Source organism: Leptinotarsa decemlineata, unplaced genomic scaffold, assembly GCF_025532065.1.
Source record: "Leptinotarsa decemlineata unplaced genomic scaffold, Ldec_3_MD MMD2_P_RNA_scaffold_9, whole genome shotgun sequence".
Classification (NCBI taxonomy): Eukaryota; Metazoa; Arthropoda; class Insecta; order Coleoptera; family Chrysomelidae; genus Leptinotarsa; species Leptinotarsa decemlineata.
The window spans coordinates 6,317,581-6,335,951 of record NW_027412536.1 but is presented as its reverse complement, the minus strand read 5'-3'; the positions used below and the strand labels follow the sequence as shown (position 1 = coordinate 6,335,951).

The 18,371-nt window shown below is 33.7% G+C and overlaps 1 protein-coding gene across 1 annotated transcript in view; it reads left to right on the top strand.

The window, feature by feature from the left end:
* Positions 1-18,371, top strand: part of Pho (pleiohomeotic) — a 79,211-nt gene that overhangs the window by 59,335 nt on the left and 1,505 nt on the right. The gene's annotated exons all lie outside the window — the stretch shown is intronic.

The following is an 18,371-nucleotide window of genomic DNA, read 5'->3' as shown; positions in this document are numbered from 1 at the left end:
ACAAACTAATTTTTATTTATTACAACACTTAGGCAACTAACGCTTAATTTATTTTCACTATTTAAATTTATTGTTTAGCCGCTCGATTCACTTTCTGAACTACCCTCCCGGTTTGGGAAGACGAGCTTATATCGGTAAAGGCTTTTCGAGAATTCTGTAGTCGGTTCGGTACTCGTACTAGAATTTTACCAGCGGTTCCCGACTGCATTCTTTTGAGGTGAGGTCATGCGTTTTTTCGATGGCTGGCGTATCGGTCAGGGGCGGCTTCAGATTCGTTACACATCAAAATAAGCTAAAAAGAGGCAAAACATTAAAATTTGGAAAATATTTACAGCATCAATGTATAGAGTACAAAATACCATGATACAGTAGAATATATATGTTATATCTCACTTTGAAAATATGTTTTTTTTATTTATTTTGTAAAGGGGAAATAGTAAGTACTGTGTTCTCTTGAGTTACAGAATGCACAAATAAAATATAAATAAAGTAATGTGAATTCAGTTCTAATAACTGAATGTGAGCCTAATAACCGAGTTATTTCGTTATGCAGGATGATATTTATAGGGAAATGATTACAAAAGTTGAAATTAAAACAAAGAGAATAAGAAGTCTTTGTGTTGTCTTTGAAGAACTGCGTATTAGCAGGTGTTGATTCGCATCATCAGCGTTGACATTTGATCTGGTTTACGCCATGTCACCTTGGTTAGGAATGGAGAAGGTCAATAGACAACATATAACAACTCCCTTCATATTCAAAAAGTTGGTGCGATGCGGCAAATTTTTATGACTGGGAATGAAATGGAAAATCAAATGACGTATTCACATTTCGATGAGGTCGATTTCTTCTTCCGATGGAATTTCGTCTCTGAGACAGGGTCTTCGTCTTGGGAAAATACTGGCTAGGGTTTTCAGCGGCCTGAAAGGTCTGGGTGGTGGCGACGGAGTGTAACTTGAATCTTCGATAGCTAGGTTTCTTCTGCGCCTTTTTCTGCATCTACAGAGAATGTACAAAATTATTATTAAACCAGTGATAACAGTTAACAGTGATAACAGTTAACAGTGATAACAGTTAACAGTGATAACAGTTAACAGTGATAACAGTTATCACCCGAAGATGATTGTGTATACTAACAATCGAAACGTCGTGAAGTAACTTTTTTAGTAAGTAAATTTTTTAATTTTCATTTCTTGTTAATAATTTTTTAATTTTCATCTCGTGTTAATAGTTCATTTTTTATTTTTTGTTTGTTGCCTGTATTTTATTTCTTTGTAATTTCAGTTTTTTGCTTAATATAATTGTTATATTTCAGCTAATCTCTTTTAATTTTTAACACATTTTCTCGGGGATTTCGAATCAATTTATATCATATCAGTCAATGGATGTCCGAACTAATGAAATACGGTGTTGTTGATTGGTTCGATTTTGTAATTGTCTACTGACTACTGATCCGACCAGTAGGAGAAACCTGAAAATAAATGAATTTTTAGTGCATGGTTTCATGCAATTTACTTTTGTTCGTTGGTTTGTTTGTAAATTTAGAAGTATAGCTGAATTTTGGAAAAGTTATTCTATTATGAACGGACCATTAAATTTGTTTTGCCATTTGTCTTTTATTTATGATTCTTTCACATAGACTTTATCGCCTAATTTATAATCAGGTGGTTTGCCAGAAATGTTCCGGCCGAAACGAATTTTTGCTTTCTCCTTTTTTCTTTCGATTTTTTCGCGTGCAACTTTATAATAGTGACAAATCCTATTATTGAGATCAATGAGTTCTTGATTATACAAGGTTTCGGGAGGTCTACGAGTTGTGTGACCAAAATACCTACTAGTTCGTGAGGGGTAAATCCATGAGATTTATTTAGAGAATTGTTATGTAATATTACGGCATATGATAATACGTTAAAAAGATGACCATATTGTTGTAAGTATAAGAGAAGAGTGTCTGATATTGCCCTTGTAGTTTTATCCGGGGTTGGATAGATTTGTGTAAATTTTGTAACTTCGTCGCGAATACTAGGGGCATAATTTCTTTGGGGATTTCAATTTGTCGATATTCAGTCTCTCAAATGCGATTTTTGGGGTTTCAGATTCAACCAAACGATTGTTTAGATTTTTTCTACAATTTTTTTTGGCAAACGTCGCAGTTTTTTATAAAATATTCGACGTCTTTATTTAGCTTGCCAAATATATTTTAAGGTATTCTTCGAATTGTTTCATTAATTCTGCGGTGTAGATGACTCTCCGTTATGGTTTGGGTCTATATTTATTGGGAGTTGGTCTTTGTCGGGTGTGACAATAATGTTATTGCATACTTTGAATTTGGTGTCCTTTTCAGATAATATGAAACAGAGTATTTCCAAAATTGGTAATTCTGGATTGGTTTCTACACAATACGTTTTGATTTCTCCACAGGGTGAAAAATAGATGTACGACCACCGATTCAGGGTCGTAAGTGAGAGGAACTATATAGTATTGACTATTTTGCTTGATACTATATTTATTCGTAGATTTCGAAAGTCATAGTCTTCTTCGAGAATTTTTTTCATAAACTACACCTCACGATTCGATCCCCACAAACTACACAAAACAAGTTTGTGGAGATCAAATCGTAAGGTGTAGTTTATGAAATTACTATGGATCTTCATCAAGTAACGGCCGAATCAATCAGAAAATTCTTCGAGAATGTCTTTTAAAATTTCATGATGAAAATCTTTTAGTTTTTTTTCTAGAGAATATTAGAATGTTTTTATTTTCCTTGAAAAGTAATTGACACTTTGAATATTCGACCTTTAATGGTCAAAGAATTGGTTTTGTATAAATTTACGAACGTTGAAAATTCTTGTGTAATGTGTTGGGCTGAAGTTTCAGGGTTGTCAAGGTCTTCAGAAGTTCATTCTTTTGGGCCTTGAATTATTTCAAGGTCTGAATCTTCGTTTGTGTAGATAAGATGAAAGTACCTTTTGGGATTGATTTCGAGTTGAAAATGAAGCATGCTTTCGTGGCATCAATTTTGATTCTTTGTATATGATTTCGTAATCATATTCCTCGAGTTTTGGGCGCCACCTAGCAAGCCTGCTGCCAGAGTCTTTTATTGAAAATAACCAAGCGAGTGGTGTGGTCTGTGATAATTTGCGTCCGAAGAGGTAGGGTCTGAATGACTGCCCATACTATGGCTAGTAATTCTTGTTCAATTGTAGAATACTTAGATTCTGCTGAACATGAAAGGGGCGTCTTTTTGAAGTAATTTTGTACGAGGTTTCTGTAGTATCCTACTAAGCCAAGAAAGGATTTTGTTTCTTTCTGGTTTTTAGGTTCTGGGAAGTTTATAATACAATCGACCTTGTTGGGGTATGGTTTTACTACATTTTTTGTGATTAAATGGACAAGACAGGCTACTTCTTTTCTAAAGAATTCAAACTTATCTGGTTGGATTTTTGAGGTTAGCTTGACGAAGTCTTGTAAATAATTATTTTAGTCTGGATATGTGATTGTGAATGGCAGGGGAGTAAATGATGATGTTGTCCAAGTAAATGAGACATCGCTCATTTTGGATTCCGAGAAGAATGTTATCCATCACTCTTTGAAACGTTGATGGGACATTCTTAAGGACAAAGCTCATTCTGAGAAATTCAAAAAGGCCGTTTTCTACCGTGAAAGACATTTTGGGGATGTCCTTGTCATCGATTTCGATTTGATGAAAACCAGAAGCAAGGTCAAGGGTAGTGAAGTATTGACATTTGCCAAGTTGGTCGAGAAGGTCGGATATCATTGGGAGAGGGTATTTGTCGTTTACAGTCAGTTAATTTAACTTTTGATAGTCAGTTCATTAAATTTTCGATAGTCAACAACTACTTGCCATTTATTTTTTCCAGATGCGTCTAATATTTTTGGAACAACCAAAAAAAAAGGGATGACCAGGTAGAAATAGAAGATCGTATGATTCCGTCTTCTAACATTTTCTTCATTTGTATTTTGACTTCCTCTTTATGAATTTTCGGGTAGCGGTATGATTTTGTAAAGACTGGTTTTGCGTATATTTCCAGAAAATTGGTTTCTATATTTTTCTGCTGTTTTTGGTTTGAAAATTGAAAGTCCGGCTCCTGTGCCAATTAATATTTTGAACGTGTTGGTAGCGTCCATAAAGTAGTAAAAATTCTTTAAATTGAGCCTGGGAGATTGTCCTATATGAATTTCTGTTCTGGGAAATTCAGATTGGGATTCAAATCGTCTATATTCAGGATTTGAATATGAGTTTGGATTTCTTCGATAGGGGGAAGATCTGGTTGTGAAGGATCCATTGGAAAAAACTGATTCGGTTGGTAATCTGTGTTTTGGTATTCAGGATAACTAGCAGTACAGTCTTCCGTTTCGTAGTCGTAAGAATTTTCGTAAAATTCTTCAAAGTTTTGGTGTTCTTGATAATTAGCTGTATAATTATCGAAATCTTGAGGGTTGAGATGATGTGTATTTGTTTTGTTGAAGTTTGGGTTCGGTTGAATTGCCGAAGGTCTTTGTTAATTTGGATTTTGTTTCATTACTGGTGGTCTTTTTTGATTTGTCACCGTTGTTGATGTATTGGGTCTAAAATTTTGGAATTGCGGGTTTTGTGGTCTTTGGACATTTTGGAATTGAGAATTTTGTCTTTGGATATTTTGTGTAGGGTTTTGTGGTCTTACTCTTCATTCATTTTGACTGTGTCCGCGTCTCTTACAGAGATTGCAAAATGTTTGTTGAATGGAGTATTATGGTTTTTTATGTTGGATAGTATTTGCATTTTTGTTTAGTTTTTGTTGTTGTAAATATGAGAGTTGTAGCTCTCGTTTTATTCTTTGAATAACTTCGAGCATATAAGCTGGGTTTCCGCCTTTTACTATTACAAAGTCCTATGGTTGGTTCTAAACCTGCCAAGAGAGTATTTAGAGTCATGGTTTGAATTAAACTTTGTTGTGCCCACTTCACTTCTGGAGTAAGCGGTTGTTTTTGAATCACCGCTTGCATTTTTGCATCGTGGGTTTGAAGTCTGTTTATGAATGTTGAAGGGAACTCTTGGGCATTTGATGAATTCTTTAAAGGTCTGGTATCAAAGAGGCTAAATCACGCGAGTCACCAAAATATTGGTTTAACAGTAATTTAATTTCATCCCATGTTTGAGGGTTTCTAGAACTGATGAGTTCTGCTGCTTTTTCTTTTAATTTGTTTTTGATATGTATTGTTACCAATCTTGGACAGCCATGCGGTAAGCAGTGTTACAAGCTTGTGAAAATGTGTTGATGAAGATTTGATTCTCCATCGTACTCAGGTATGACTGAAAAAATTTCATTGTGTTTGTAAGGCTCAAGTTCGGGTACAGGGTTTGCATTCGCCATGTTTGACAAAAGAACTAGTTTTTGACTCATAAATAAATATTCAGTCGTGATGATTCTCTTTCGGTCACCAAAGGTTGTCCATAGAGGATGAAATCCTACTTCACAAGCGTTGCTCCGGGAGAAGTTAGCGTTCGCGTGATCTTCCGCCGTTGAAGAGATCGTCCTACTGTGGTCCTGTGGCCTGGGGTTGTTAGTTCTTCCTTTGAAGGATTGGGATCAACCACTATGGGTTTGGCTGCCTCTTATCCTTCTAGTGTTGAAGGATCCTACCGACTACGCCAATTTGTTATATCTCACTTTGGAAATATAAGTTTTTAAAAAAATATTTATTTTGAAATAGGGAACAGTACTGTGTTACAAAAGTAACAAACTTGTAACTTAAATGCAATTCTAATAACTGAATGTGAGTCTATCGACTTATTTCGTCACGCAGCACGGTATTTATAGTGAAATAATTGTTTACATAAGCTGAAATTAGTTTCCTAGTTTCCTTCCACAGCAGGTTATATCTTAGTTTCTTTCTAAATAACTAGGAAATCAGAAAAGGAAAAGCCAATTCCCAAAAAAATCACCCTGTATATTTAAATAAAATTTCAAGGGACAACCAGTACAGTTAAGGACATTGAAAAAAGTTTCAATTCTCAAAAAAAATAACCCTGTTTATTTAAATAAAATTTCAAGGGACAACCACTACAGTTAAGGACATTGAAAAAAGTTTCAATTGTTCATGTTGTGCCACATCGCAACGTTTACCCAAATGAGTCACATGTATCTTCAGTTGAATTACAACGAATAAAATGTCTACATAGGGCAACTAAAAATTAATTTAGAGTTTTTTTATTCCTCCCGGTACCTAAGGTATTAATATATGGAACTGAACGTTTAAACTATCTATATTCAATAGGAAAAAAACTGTAGGGGAAATTATACCATACGGAAAGTAATGAAGACTCCAGATTATGAGCGAACGACGGCGAATGGATTCATTAGCAGTGGTTACCTTATGCAAAATTGTATGCTTTTAGTAGTTCTTTGCTTTCCGCAGATATTTCATAAATTCATATTAATTATACCTGCAACTCAGTTTTACGTCCTTGACAAGATAGAAATGAACTATAGTGTCAGGGTGACGGCCTCTTTTTAAAACAAAACACATATCGTCGGCGTCAGTGCAGGACCTTGTATCTACAATATTTGGCGAAATTAATTTCTTTATAAAAATGGTCGAGTGAAGTGGCCTGTCATCTACCGTCAAAACATTGAGGTAGCTACGCAACACAAACGGTCGGAAAACAGGCAAATTTAGGACCTTCGAAATGCTTATACGGTGACTTTCAAAGCAGTACCTTGTATCTGCTATTTAAACGAATTCGTTGGTGAAGCGTGGCGAGAAATTTTGTTATTTTCGTATGTTTACGCGGTAATGAGTGAATGTAAGTATTTTTAAAAGGCACTTAATCATTATTATCATATAATTATACTGTTACCTGTTAACAAAAATGGCCATTAAGACAAAGATATCGTCTAAAAAAGCATCACATTCACGAGTATTGTTTCACAGTGTAGATATAAGAAAATGCATTTAGTTTCTAGAATATTCGAGCAGATGAAAGATACTGCACTGAATTAGTTAATCAAGAAGGGTATTTTTACTTGCCGAAACAAACATACATTACTTTTCAGCATACAAAGAGCTGATGGAAAATTGCAATATTATTTTTTGTACCGGTGCTTTGTTTGCGTGTTTATGTTTTTCCTCTTCTCCTCAGGACTTTGAGCTGGATCTAGTGATCTTTTAGCAACCTATCAACATTTCTATTAATCAGTAATATCTGAAGACTATCAGGTTTCCAATCGAAATAATACATTTTCCTTCGCCAATAGATACAGTGTTCCCTGCAACCAGCACTAGAAATAAAGAATCCTCATGATGGCCCTACAGGGTGACACACAAATCAACCTCGACTGTTACAAAAATAGAAATAAATTATTAGGCGAACGTAGAACTACGTCAAATACCCATAATTCCGAATTCGACTGGAATCATTCTGCTAGTAGCGATACTGAAAAATTACTGATGTATGGTAAAGATAACGATGAGTTAGTAACTAGTGTACAAACGACCTCAAAGAATGAACAAGAAGCAATCGGCATCGAATTACTTCCTGCTGTAACACAATTGCAAGATACATAAATTATAAGAAAAAATGACGTTAATCCACGTTAATCAAGATGGAGTAGTAGAAAGCCAAAAACTTTCTTTCCCAATAATCCACCTACTAATGATTATTCTTTACAATTTGACTCGAATGATGAAGCTATGTGCGCTATAAGAGATGCTACCTTATTACTGCTAAATGATAAAGAAGACTTAATAACTAATGTAGGAACACTATTTGGAGAAGTGAATGAATCAAAATTTTTGAGAGAAAATGACGTACCTCGTACTGTATTGCCTACACATAATCCGCAATTTGAGTTGAATGGGAATACTTTGGGTGTTGTAAGGGATGCTGTAGTTGATGGAAACCAAGAAGAATTTGAGAAAGAATTACCTGCTACAACACCAATTCAGGAAGAAAGTGACAACATATTAACAGCAGATGATTTTAATAACAATTCCCCGATGATGAACCAAGCAAGTACAAGTGGAACAATACTAGATAGTGGTGCCAAAAAAAGGAAGCGTTCCAAACGAAATCAGCGAATTTTAAATAAAAAGAAGAGAATGGAAGGTAAGATATATCTCGGGTTTCGTAAACCAAATGGTCAAAAAAATACATTCAATGACACCGAGAGAAGTGAAAGGAAATTATTATCTAGATGTAATTGCCGTAAAAAAGACACCAAAGTGACAAATTTAACCAAAAAATGTTATGAGATAACTGAAGTAGATAGAGAGGAAATATTCACAGATCTATGGAGTAAACTGAACTGGGACCAAAGGAAAGTATTCGTGTCAAACACTGTATTTACTTGTGAAGCTAAACGGAAAACAAATGACAGTGATAGCAGGCGCAAAAATTCTATGTCTTACCATTTGCAAATAGAGAATAAATTAATACCTGTCTGTAAAACAATGTATTTGAATACAACTGGGTTGGGTTAGTGTCAGTCTCTGAATGGTCGTTAACAAGTTGACATGGTATTGTAGAACAAAGTTTAGTTGCTGTGGCATCGATGACTCCTAGAGTAAATTTGAATGCAGATGGGCTCGAGTTTCTCAAGAAGTTTATACATTCTTTGAATAAGCTACCCAGCCATTACTGTCGCAAATCTTCAAACAAATTTTACTTGGAGCAAACGTTTACTACTTATCAATCACTTTATCAGGTTTATAAGTCCAACTGTGAAGATGATGGCATACTGCCTTTGACTATAAACAAAATGAAGGAGATGCTTTCAGACATGAATGTATCTCTGTTTAGACCTCGGAAGGATCAATGCGACGTATGTCTTGCCCACTCCAATGGGCATTTGGGAGCAAGTGAATATGAAAATCATCAAACTGAAAAGTGTAAAGCAAGGGACGAAAAAAATATGGACAAAATGAAGGCGCTGAATGGTGAATGTCACGTTTTGACAATGGATGTTCAAGCCGTTAATTCATCTCCAATGACTAAGGCAAATGCGTTATACTACAGAACCAAATTATGCAACCATAACTTTACGATCTACAATCTTGCCAGTAATGAGGCCACCTGTAACTGGTTTGATGAAACAGTGTCAACTTTTGCTTCTTTTTTAACTCACTATTTGGAAAGCAACTTTTTGGAAAAAGGTGATAAACGTCCTATTATAATATATTCAGACGGCTGCACGGCACAGAATCGTAATAATGTCATGTCAAATTCCCTATTGTATCTCTCAGAGAAATATAATGTCAAAATTGTTCAAAAATATTTGACTAAGGGGCATACACAGATGGAATGCGACTCTGTGCATAGTACAATAGAGACAGTATTAAAAAACCGGGATATAGGTATATCTACCCAGCGATTATCACCGCATTTCGCAAGAAGCAAGACTAAAGAACCAATACCATGTATTTGCACCACAATTTAATTTTTTCCGTGATTGTGGGTACAAACCATCAATAAAGTATATATCAATACGACCTGGAAGACATGTTAGGGATCCTGTGGTAGTTTCGCTTAAAGCTTTAAAATACAATTCTGAGGGTATATCATACAAATTGCAGTTTGATGAAGAATATCAGCTATTGCCTCATAGGCCAAAAAATATATCTTCAGCTCAAGTTGAATTTTCAAAATTACATTCCGCCCCATTAGCAATTACTGAGAGAAAATTCAAAGACTTACAGGAGATAAAAAATGTGATTCCCAGGGATTGTTGGCCGTATTATGAATCTCTACCTCATCGCAATTAATGAGTACTCTTTATTTGTCAATACATAATACATGATGAATACAATATTGCTTCATTTCAGAATAATGCATTACCTTGTATTTATCTTATTCCTATTCTGGATCATAAGTGCATTTCCTTGTAAGTGCTGTCTTTATATAAAATGATTTTATTTTTCAACTAAATTCTCATCCCATGCTCAAGCAGTCAAATTCATTACTCTAGATCCAAAGAAAATTGCATTTACTCGTCCGTGTTATTATTTAGAAGATTTTTAGTAAAAAAAGGTGTTGTGCATTTACAAGGTCCTGCACTGACGCCGACGATATATCTGATAATGAATAAAGCAAAATAGAGGTATGTTTCACTTGTGTTCAATCACTTATCTGAATCCGGACGGACTTGTAGTCCTAACGGGGTGTCTGGAACAGAAATAGCTGGATCTTGGAACCTCCAACAAATCGTGCAGGGGTAGGATCTTGGATCGGCAGTCTCCCATATGAAGCTTGGACTGAAAACAACAAGCACGACTTTCAGAAAAGCTTCCCTGCCCTCCAACTAGACCTCGGAACTTGAACTCAGTCTCTTAAAAGGAATATGGTCATCCAAAAGAGCTTACGAAGCAAATCTGGTCTCCAAACGATGTATTTCGGACCTGAACCGCACAAAGGTTCCTCTCAAATAAACCAGGAGTGGTAAAACGATGAAAAAGGTGTGTCAGAGGCTATAATCCCCTGATCGGGTGCTGAGTGAGCAATTTGCCCAAAATTCCAAAACAATTAAACGACGTCTTCACAATCCACAACGCCTCACTCAGACTATAACGCAGCAATAAATCCAGATAATCCCCAACATAGGATGGCTTAAGAAACCTGCAGATATCTTTTGATATGAAATATTGCGTAACGACTTCAGTCGTTCACTCTGACGATTCTTCCTCAACCTTCTCTCACCAACTCTCCCGAAAGAATGCTCCCGAACCAGTGTTGCCAATGGATGAGAATGAAAAGATCCTCTTCTGGACTCGAAATTATCCGATTTTGCCCGAAATTATCCGATTTGTTGAAAACAATCAAAAATAGTAAATGAATACTATATATTCAGGTTTCGTACAAAATAGAAGGCAGGAATAGGTATTTTGAAGCAATAATGAAAAAAATAAGTTATTTCATATTTATTTATATAAAAAAAGGAACATTTTACAGAAAATACTCTCATTCAAACTAAAAAATCTTTGGCATCATTGAAATACACTAAAAAAAATATTGAAAAAAATAACAAGTTTACCTAAAATACTTCTATTCTAACTAAAAAAATCTTTGGTAGCATTAACATACAAAAAAAAAAGAATGAAAAAACAAAAAAGTTACGTGTACCTAAAACTAAAAAATCTTTAATTAAAATACATTAAAAAAACAGAAAAACACGAAAGTTACACGAATGGTAGGTACATGTACCTAATTTGTTATTTTATCTTTTTTTTTTTCATAGAAAAAAAGGAACATTTTACCTAAAATAGCATCTGTAAAAAATAATATTAAGTCACCTACCAACTTGAAATGTATTTCTTTCAACTACTGCTTGTCTTGCCAAATCTTACACTCCAACATTTTTTTTGTTGGTTGAAATTTAACACAACCTCCACTGTTATCTACTCCTTGTTTGGTAGCTAAAATAGCCCTTAGAGTAGAAGTGTTTAATAAATTTCTTTTATCTGTTTTTATGTTAAAAACATTGCTGAAAATTCTTTCAACACTCGCATTGGAAAATGGCAAGACAAGCAGTAATGATAGGGTTTTTTTTAAATTGGGAAATAATAAAATGTCAGCATTATTCTTCAAGTTGAAAATTTGTGACCAATATTGCTCACAATCTTTCATGTTTACATGGAGATCTTCAAAATGTAGTAAGGCATGTTTTTTCCACTCATTGTCCAAAGCCTGAGGATCAACGTGGTCTTTCAAAACTGGAAATGTATCAATGACGTGTTTTAAAGACTTTGTCTTAAAAGATTGTGCAACTTTTAGATCCAATATATCTATGATATCAAAAATTGGCTCTTTAAAATTGAATTTTTCTTTTATGTTTTTTGCCAGATCAATATAAAACGATAAAATTGATTTTAAAAATGTAACAATATCGTTTCTTTGAATGTTCGGATTTTTATTTAAGTCTGCAAAAGATTCTGTTGCTGCCATTCCTAAATAAATATTTTCAGAGTTGGCTATTATATTAGAATAGTAGTTCTTTTACTTCTTAATAGTCAATTTGCTTCTTAATTATTGAATGTTTTCATAATCAATTGATTTTTTTTAGATGTTATAATTCTGCATTTATTTTAAGTAAGCTAGTATACGGTTTTAGTATATTTCCGTGACTTAATTTTCTGTTTAGGAATTATTGCATCAAAGCACCACTGGAAACGTGCAAAATAGTTTTCGAACATGATATCAACACATTCTTAATTTTTGTAAGACCAAGTGATATCAGAATGCCTGATTACTATTCTTGAATCATTTATACGGGATGTAATATTCTTTGAAAGACGATTTTTGTGGAGGAGTCGATGTTTCTTACCACTTTTTTTTGGTATCTCAACCTTCCATAATCTGATAATTAAACAAGGTTAAATCAATAAAGAATCTAGTAAAATATAATGAAGTGTTGAAGTGTTTGTAGCCACTATTTTTATATAGTTGAATAGGTTCGTAATCGAAAGAGGAAAATTAGTTGTATATTGACTTTTATTTATCAAACTTAACAACTACTTCATAAAACAAATATCAACATCTAATCGCGTCTACAGGGCACAGTCAAAAATTGAATGGAACAGTTCAAAACAGAGCTAACTAAATATCAACCATTTCTAACATAAAGGGGCAAATTGAAAGTTTTTCTCCTAGAAGTTACTGCGTAAGGGTCCAATTAGTTAGTAACTTGTCATATTCATAAATTTTGCACACAAATTGAATAAGAAATGGAGAAAATTTCAATACTTGGCTTTTTTGGAAAACTATGCTCTTTCGTTCTCTAAGCCCAATAAAATCACGCCTCAATCGAAAACAGTTATACGAGTACTTCCATTGATATATGTCGAAAGAATGAAATGTTTAAATGTCACAAAACATCGTTGTAGATCATCGAGTGTGACATCTGGACATTTTATTCTTTTGACATTCGTTTAAATAAATATACCTGGTTCCGATTGAAGTGTCCTTCACAAGTGAATTTATTGAGTCTTAAGAATTCAAAAGGGTAGTTTTTCGAAACATTAACCATCTAACGAAAGAAAAAATTTTGAATACAAGTTACTGACTAATTAGAACTTTAAATGGTTTATATAACGCAGCAAATTGTCGGGGTGAGCTTTTCAATCTTCGGCAGATTTTCTATCGATTTAGTTTTATTTATCAGATTGCGGAAGGTTATAAATCAAGAAACATGGTATATGATGAATAGTTATACAAAGATTTTTGTTTATTTCCAGTGAGCACATTGTTGATTATCAAATGGACTTACAGATATTGTCTTCAAAAAATTGTGATTTGGTAGATTATGCTATGTTCACTTGTGGATAACCGGCACGTAATTCCTTAGATTTGAATTATATATTCTATTTTCACGCATCCAATGTTCGGATATGCAAATATGTTATGTAGTTATATATGTTATGTAGAATATGCAAATATGTTATGTAGGCTATGCAAATATGTAATAAGGTGTTTACAACTGATTTTGTTGTTTTATCAGGTATAGGATATGCTTGGGTGAATTTTGTAAGTTCATCTCTGATTGTAAGAACATAATTCCTTGCTGGAATTTCTAAAATATCTATATTCATTCTTTCAAAAGCCGTTGTGATGGTTTCCGTAACTACTAAGGGATTTTCTAAATTGTTTCCGCAATTTTTGTTTTTTGACATACCTCGCAGGCTTGGATAAATTTTTCCACGTCTTTGGAAATACCGTTCCATTTGTATTTTTATGTCATCTTTGTTGGCTAAAATATAGGATAGCATTTCTTGTATTGAGAATCCTACATTTGTTTCAAGTTGGTATATTTTATTCGGTACGAATATACTATGATCTTTGTATAATGAGCTAAACATGTATTCTACTGCTCCGTCATGATAAAAAAATAATGGGATTAAATAGTATTTTCGATCTTCAACCGTTTTACTAGGCACAATGTTGATTTTGTTGTAGAAAAAATCAGGATATTTTTCAAAAATATCTTCGTTAATTTCAGTGAGTTTATTTCTTTGCAGAAAAACAATTATGTCTTTATGTTTCTTATCTAAAAATTGATCGTTAGTAAAAATAAATATGATTCGTAAAATCATATTTATTTTTAATGGTTAGGGCTTTCGCGGCCGAGATTTTCATTGCTACGATCTTCATTCGGGTTTAATCATCTTGATTCGTAACATAAACATAACATAACATAAATACAACTTACGTGTTGCAAAGTATTGACACTTTCCTAACTGGTCTAAATGGTCTTAGATATTAGGTAGAGGATATTTATCATCCAGTGTAATTTTATTCAATTTTTTATAATTGATTACAACGCGCCATTTCTGTTTTTCAGATACGTCAAGTTTTTTAGATACTATCAAAATTGGGGTTGAATAAGGTGAGGCTGATGGTCGTATTATATTTTGTTCTAATAAGGTTTGTTCTGGTTCTACGAAATTCAGATCCTAGGACGTCAGGATCATGCGCAGTTGATAAAGAGCGTTCTGGTTTATTGAAGATAATTTGGGATTGATGAATCCTCTGTTCTGGTTTCGACTGCGAAATGATCCTAAACTGTCTCGAACCGAATCGTTCTTGCTCTCGAGGCTGAACTGTTGATAACTGTTCTCGTTACTCATGCGTTTTCATGTGTAAATTTGTTTGGGCTATTTTCTAGGATGTTTTTTAATTATTTTATTTAAATAATTGATGATCGAGGTTAGATAACATTTAAACTGACCACAAGGACACGCCACATAACAAAATAGACATGATCAACAGTATTTTCTCGTCTACATCTCTTCATATAAACGATAGGTGGCATAGTGGTCTCCTCAAAATGCGTCTGGTTTAACCAAGTGTCCTAGACTATTTCGGATTGTTTGAGATTTTCTGCTTGTACGCATCATGTCTTGAGTGTCAGTGCGGATACCTATAAGATTTCGTTGAGACTGGTTGTGCGTTCTCTTTCAATTTCACATTCGTAAGTGTTAATGCACACCTAAATAAAATATATCTGAGAATTCAATTCAAAGGTTTTCGATTAAATCTTGTTCTTCTTTATTTAGGTGTTCTAAACGAAGCAAGTTTTTTATTTCTCCTGAACGATTTGGAAAAATTTCACGAAAGTCATTTTCATTAAATTTTTCAAATTGTAAGTCTGAGAAGTCAATAGATTATTCAATTGCGTTTCCATTTACAACTGTTACTAAAAATTCTCCATTTTTATTTATTTTTACTAGAGTACATGGAAGTCTAACTTTCTCTTGTTCAGTAGCTAACAGTATAGCTTCTGTGTTTCTCAGTTTTGATTTTAATTTTTGAATACTTTTTCTACTCTAGGTTCGATTTTTATGTTGTTAATGGAAATTTCATCTTTTAAATATTTGAAATAGTCGTATTCACTTTTAAAGAAATAATTATCAGGGTCATACTCAAAAATACCGATTATTTCAGCAGTTGATGTTTCAGAATTATTGAGATATGACATTATTCTAATTTTGTTTCACTTCTGGTTTCTATCCTTTCTGTTGCTTTTCTTAATGGGATTGTGCGTAATTTAATTTCAATTGTTGATCTTTTATATCTACTACTCTTTCGAAATGTTCCAAAAAATCGCATGTTCATCTATTTTTGCCAAAAAGTATTGATATGGATTCAGTAATTGCTTCGAAATTGATATTCCCGCTCCGGTGTCAATATCTTAACGTTGCTTAAACCGATTATATAATAAAGGTTGCTTAGAATCGGGTTTATGCGAATAATTGTTCTTTGTTAATTATTCAAACGGGGCTCGTCGGTTATCGGCTTTGATTGTGGTACGCATGGTGGGTCTATTAATAACTTGTTTGTATACTGGCTGTGTCATAATTGTGGATTGATATTGTCTGAATGATTGTTAAAATGAATATTACTGAAGTTTTTTCCCAACACCAAATCGTTATTTTTAACACCTCGACACGTGTTTCGATCACCAAGTGAAGATTAATCTTCCTCTTTGAAGATGATCACTTGGTGATCATCTTCAAAGAGGAAGATTTACACCTCGACACGTGTCGAGGTGTTGAAAATAACGATTTGGTGTTGGGAAAAAACTCCAGTTATATTCATTACTACACCAAAGGTTCCAAACAGTGCATCATAAGTGAATGATTGTTGGTAATTTGGATACATGGGTTGTCTATAGGAGGGTTGTCTAAACACAGGGTATTGTGAAAATCCTTATAGAATTGCTCTTCCTTGTATCGATTTTGATTTTGAAAATACATGTTTTCATCTCAGTATGAATTATTTTCTGTACTACAGAGGACAGTCGTCTAATATGGGGGTAGTGCCTAATATGGGGTAGTTTTCAAGCAAGTACTTGTTCTGACATCTATTGTGAACATTAAAAACTAACCACCGACTTCCTAGAAAGCGCCCATTCACGTTTCGTAGCAAACTCGTGTACGGTTTCGACAATTTAGGCTATGGTAATATTGTGTATAAATAAAAGTTTCTGGTGACTATTGCATTTTAGATATATAAGGTAAATTACAGGTAAGTTTTTAAAAATTCAATAATATCATTCAATATAGTATTTGGCCTAGTTTAAAGAAACGGTTTTGGTTTTTTTAAGAAAACATCACATTTATACAAAAACATGAAGAGTGCGCAGACCCACGGTCACGGACCTAAGGTCAAAGGACCTTAGAAAGGTACGTAAAGATGGTGGGAGCGCCTGAAGACATTGTAAATTCTTCGTTAGGACGAAAAATAGCCTTTCCACAAGAAATGGAGTCAATGCTCGCAAATCACTACTTAGAAATGGAAATATTTTTTTTGGAATTATTCGAAAAGACTTGTGCAGATTGGCATACAGCTTATGCAAGGCTAATAATATAAAAATTTATTTAGCGTAATAAAAGAAAGTGTAGGGAAGAAATGGTTTTCTGGATTTTTTGCAAGGCATAAAGAATTGTCATTGAGAACGCCTCAAGGAATATCATATGCGGGCATTTTATGATTTACCAGAGAAAATGTTGCAGCATTTTTTTATTTGTTGATCCACTTCCAGAAAAAATAAATCAAATCCAACCAAGATCTTCAACTGTAATGAAACCGGCCTAATCATAGTCCAAAACAAGCATATTAAAGTTGTGCACTCCATACAAAGAGGAAATAGAGGCCAGCATAGAAAAAAAAATTACCTTCAAATTCTGGTGTCAAAAAAATGATTAATGATTTAAAAGCAAGTCAGCAGAGAAAAATCAAACCTACCCAAAAGTAAAAGAGACAGTCAGTTAATAAAGAAAAAAAAACAAACGCAAGTTGGTATCATGGAGTTCTTCAGATTTGGCCCCTGAACCGGAGTATCAAGATTCAGATGACCAGCAGGTAGAAAACTTTGAAGAAGATGCCGTTTGTATTTTTTTGCGAAAATCCATACTCCGAAGATGTCATGCAGAGGCGAAGAATGGGTAATGAGTCTTAGTTGTTTCAAATGGGCTCATGTTGAATGTGCTGGTTGTGAAAGAATTCGGTATTTTGTGACTTTTGAATTTCTAAATATTTATTTCATGTTCTTTCTAAATGAGATGTTTATAAGGGACGAAACTTTTTGTTAGACATACTTTCTGCGTTTCCATAAATATATATTTCTCAAAGAAAAATAAAATAATTTTACTTGTTTTTGAAGTTTTACATATTAAATTGGGTACCCTCATATTGCGGACATAGTGTACCCCATATTGGGATATCACATGCCCCTAATATGGGGTAGTGCACTTTTTTTAATTTTTAATTCAAACATGTTTCTTCTTATTTAATGCTTGATAGTATTATATCCAACGAAACATGAAATAATGCTTAAAACTACCTTCGTTTTTTTATTATGGTGCTTTGAAAAAAAACTACCCCATATTAGGAAACTTTCCTCTATTAGTCTTGGTATTGATCGACATTATAAAAATATTCGTTTTCTTCATACTCATTATCGCCATTATAGGTAATAAAAATAATCTGTTGTAATAATGGGTTCCCTTATTACTTTCAGCAGTTATCTTCATGTCGAAATATTGTCACAAGTGAATCTTCAATCACTTGAAAAACGAATATGATCTTCAACATTTTTCTTCTTCACAAACTTTTTTCAGATAACCTTAATTATCCTGAAATGTCTGCGAAACGGACTAGGAATCTCCACAACTTTTTCACACAAGCATCTCTCACACTAATTATAATAGTCATGCTCCAGTGAACAGGATACCAAGACTGGCAAATAAATATTAAGAATGGACTGACCCATTACTTGATGAAAATTAATAAAAATATCCATGATAATTATTACATGTTTTAAAATGTTTGTGAAAATTGTGTATTTGTCATACAACAAATTCTATATTAATGTGAAAA